Source organism: Salvelinus sp. IW2-2015, linkage group LG23 (genome assembly GCF_002910315.2).
Source record: "Salvelinus sp. IW2-2015 linkage group LG23, ASM291031v2, whole genome shotgun sequence".
NCBI lineage: Eukaryota > Metazoa > Chordata > Actinopteri > Salmoniformes > Salmonidae > Salvelinus > Salvelinus sp. IW2-2015.
Window position 1 is genome coordinate 27,839,815 of NC_036863.1, and position 5,129 is coordinate 27,844,943.

The following is a 5,129-nucleotide window of genomic DNA, read 5'->3' on the forward strand; positions in this document are numbered from 1 at the left end:
CATGGCGGAGTAGTATGCTAGGGAGTGGTGCGCAATGTGCCCGTCTCCAGAGCCTGACCAGTAGACTGCTTCGTTTGCCCCTTTTACGGCGACGTTGTTTAGGTTCGCCGGCTGGGATCAGATCCATTGTCCTGGTGGAAGGCAAAACACAGGATCTGCTTCGGGAAAGTCATATTCCTGGTCGTAATGATGGTGAGTTGACGTTGCTCTTATATCAGTAGTTCCTTCCGACTGTATGTAATAAAACCTAAGATTACCTGGGGTACCAATGTAAGAAATAACACGGGAAAAAACAAAATACTGCATAGTTTCCAAGGAACGCGAAGCGAGGCGGCCATCTCTGTCGGCGCCGAGGCTATATGTCCATTGCTTGTATTTCTTGGCCCAAGCAAATCTCTTCTTCTTATTGGTGTCCTTTAGTAGTTGGTTTTATGAAGTTTTATGTGGTTTTATGAAGCCTGATTCATGCAGTCTCCTCTGAACAGTTGATGTTGAGATGTGTCTATTACTTGAACTCTGTGAAGCATTATTTTGGGCTGCAATCTGAGGCTGGTAACTCTAATGAACTTATCCTCTGCAGCAGAAGTAACTCTGGGTCTTCCTTTCCTGTGGCGGTCCTCACGAGAGCTAGTTTCATCATAGTGTCACACCCTGATCTGTTTCACCTGTTTTTGTGATTGTCTCCACCCCCCCACAGGTGTCACCCATCTTCCCCATTATCCCCTGTGAATTTATACCTGTGTTCTCTGTTTGTCTGTTGCCAGTTTGTTGGTTCATCAAACCTACCAGCGTTTGTTTCCCTGCTCCTGCCTGTTTTCCTGCTCCTGTTTTCTAGTCCTTCTCGTTTTGACCATTCTGCCTGCCCTGACCCTGAGACTGCCTGCCATTTTGTACCTTACCCCACAGTTCTGGATTATTGACCCCTGCCTGCCCTGACCCTGACCCTGAGACTGCCCAGCAAAAAGCACATGAAAGACTAAGATCATGAGCCAAAAGATGATGTGGTTGATAAGACAAAAATGTAAATGGAGAAAACCAGACACAGCTCATCACCCATATAACATCATCCCTACCATGAAGCATGGTGGTAGCAGCATCATGCTATGTGGATGCTTTTCAGCAGCAGGAACTGGGAGACTGGTAAGATAGAGGGAACAATGAATGGAGCCAAACATAGGCAAATTCTTGATGAAAACCTGCTTCAGAGTGCAAACAACCTTAGACTGGGGAGAATATGTACATTTCAACAGGACAATGACCCCAAGCATACAGCCAAACCAAAGCTGGAATGGTTTAAGAAACAAGAATGTGAAAGTTCTTGAGTGGCCCAGCCAAAGCCCAGACTTGAATCCCGTTAAAAAGATTGAAGATTGTTGTTCACCAAGATGACTCAAAGCTGTAATCGCCACCAAATGTGATTCTACAAAGTATTTGGAAAATATGGCTAGGTGTAGATTTGAAGGACCATTAAATAGGGGAAAACCTAGGTGCTGTTATTAGGCCGGTTGTAACCACTACAGAATGTCCGGTTAGAATAAAGAAGAGGCAGTGTTTCCAGATTAAGGGTGTTATTGAAGATCCAGGCACACACACACACACACACACACACACACACACACACACACACACACACACACACACACACACACACACACACACACACACACACACACACACACACACACTACCAAAAATATATTTTGAATTATTTAACTCTTTTTTGGTTACTACCAGATTCCATATGTGTTATTTCATAGTTTTGATGTCTTCACTATTATTCTACAATATAGAAAATAGTAAAAATAAAGAAAAACCCTTGAATGAGTAGGTGTGTCTTAACTTTTGACTGGTACTGTATTTATATATTATATATATAGTACATCCTCTGACGGTGCCACATTGAAAATCACGGAACTCTTCACTAAGGCCATTCTACTGCCAATATTTGTCTATGGAGATTGCATCGATTTTATACACCTGTCAGCAACGGGCAGTGGTGTAAAGTTCTTAAGTAAAAATACTTTGAAGTACTACTTAAGTAGTTTTTGGGGTATCTGTACTTTCCTAAAGAAAATAATGTTATTTTTACTCCTTACATTTTCCTTGACACCCAATAATACTAGTTACATTTTGAATTCCTAGCAGGACAGAAAATGTTTCTAATTCACACACTTATCAAGAGAACATCCCTGGTCATCGCTACTGCCTCTGACTCACTAACACCAAATGCTTCGTTTGTAACTTATGTCTAAGTGTTGAAGTGTGCCCCTGTCTATCCGTAAATTTAAAAAACAACAAGATCGTGCTGTCTGGTTTGCTTAATATAATGATTTTTTAAATTATTTATACTTGTACTTTTGATGCTTATGTATATTTTAGCAATTACATTTACTTTTGATACTTAAGTAAATTTTAAACCAAATCCTTTTAGACTTTTACTCAAGTAATATTTTACTGGGTGACTTTCACTTTTACTTGAGTCATTTTCTATTAAGGTATCTTTACTTTTACTCAGTATGACTTTATCACTGAGCTAAAGGCTAGAGCTGCCGCTTTCAAGGAGCGGGACACTAATCCGGACGCTCATAAGAAATCCCGCTACGACCTCCGATGAACCATYATACAGGCRAAGCGTGAATACAGGATTAAAATGGAATCCTCTGACGCTCAACGGATGACTTGTAAACTATCACAGATTACTAATGGAAGCCCAGCTGTGAGCTGCTCAGCRACACGAGCCTACCGAGTTAAATGAAAGCACTAGCTGTTCCGGAGTACTGTGTGATTTCACTCTCCATAGCCGATGTGAGTAAGACCTAGGTTAACATTCGCAAGGCCGCGGGGCCAGACGGAATACCAGGACGTGTACTCAGAGCATGCTCTGACCAGCTGGCAAGTGTCTTCACTGACATTTTCAACCTATTCCTGACCCGGTCTGTTTCAAGCAGACCTCCATATTCCCAGTGCCCAAGAACGCCAAGGTAACCTGCCTAAATGACTATCACCCTGTAGCACTCATCTCTATAGCCATGAAATGCTTTGAAAGGCTGGTCATGGCTCACATCAACACTATCATGCCAGAAACGCTGGACCCACTCCAGTTCTCATACCGCCCCAACAGATTCACAGATGATACAATCTCTGTTGCTCTCCACACTGCCCTTACCTACCTGGACAAAAGGAATACCTATGTAAGAATGCTGATCATCGACTACAGCTAAGCATTCAACACCATAGTCCCCTCCAAGCTCATCACCAATCTCAGGACCCTGGGACTGAACACCTCCCTCTGCAATTGGTTCCTGGACTTCCYGACAGGTCGCCCACAGGCGGTGAGGGTAGGCAACAACATATCCGCCACGCTAATCATCAACACGGGGGCCCAGTGTGGTGCCAGGACAACAACCTTTCCCTCAGCGTCAGCAAGACAAATKAGCTGTWTGTGGGCTACAGGAAATAGAGGGGAGAGTACGCCCCCATCCACATCGATGGGGCTGTAGTGGAGAAAGTCGAGAGCTGTAAGTTCCTCAGTGTCCACATCACTAAGAAATGAACATGGTCCACACACACTCACAGAGTTGTGAAGAGGGCACGACATCCCCTCTTCCTCCTCAGGAGGCTGAAAAGATATGGCATGGGCCCTCAGATCCTCATAAAGTTCTATWGCTGCACGRCTGACAGCATCTTGACTGGCTGCATCACTATTGGTACAGCAACTGCAAGGTACCCGACCGYCAGGCGCTACAGAGGGTGGTGATTACAGCCCAGTACATTACTGGGGCTGAGCCGCCAGCCAACCAGGACCTCTATACCAAGCGGTGTCCWRAAAATTGTCAAGGACTCCAGCCACCCAAGCCAAGGAATGTTCTCTCTGCTACCACATGCAAGCGGTACCAGTGCACCAAGTCTGGGACCAACACTACCCTGAACAGCTTCTACCACTATGTCAGAAGACATAACAAGACTGCTAAACAAGACCGCAAAATATCTAATCAAATGGCCACCCAGATTACCTGCATTGACCMTTTTTTGCACAAACTCTTGCACTGACTCTATGCACACACACTGGACTCTACCCACACACTCACACATACATACACTGACACCACAACACACATATACACACACACACTACATACGTCCACACACACATGCTGCGCACACATGCATACTTGATGCACCACAAACACGCTCCCACACACACCACAATAACAGTGCTGCAACGTCTATAATCTTATTCCTGTGCCTAGTCACGTTATTCCTACCTACACCTGTACATAGCTTAACTCACCACATATAACAATGCGCACACATGCATACTGATGCACAAACACCACTCACACCACCACATATAGTGCTGCTCACTGTCTATTACTATCCTGTTGCCTAGTCACGTTATCCCTACCAACATGTACATAGCTACTGTACCTTAATTACCTTATACCCCTGCACATTGACTCGGTACTGGTACTCCCTGTATATAGCCATGTTATTTTGACTCATTATTGTTAATCATTATTCCCTGTGTATTTATTCCTCGTTTATTTTTTTGATCTTTATCTTTAACTCTGCATTGATGGAAAAKACCTGTAAGTAAGCATTTTACTGTTAGTCTACAMCTGTTGTTTACAAAGCATATGACAAATAACATTTGATTTGATTTCCCTAGTAATTGACACATGACGTATGGACAGTGTCATTATGAAGAGAATGTAACTTTAGAGTTACAGTATAYTAACTTTCAACTATAGATGTTGCTATCCAATTTTGGATATTCTGACGTTGTGTACATTCTGGAGGGTTCTCAGTACCTTCTGGGATATCGCTGACAAACTGCAAAGTGGATAAACATGTTTATCAGAGGTCATTATCCACTTGATACTTTCATCCCCTGGAAAGCAATTAAAAACCACACACTGATGAGACCTAAAGGACACTGCGACCAAATGGWGCACTCTGTGGCCAGTGTCTGGAGGATAGGGTGAAGCAGATGAGGACAGCGCAGTAATTACCTCCCGTCAGACAACACTGATGTAACTCTGATGGAACTGGATGGAGGGAGAAGGGAGCCATGTACCCAATGTGGCCATGCGAACAATGGCAATCCACGTTTGAGGGGGTTAAAATTA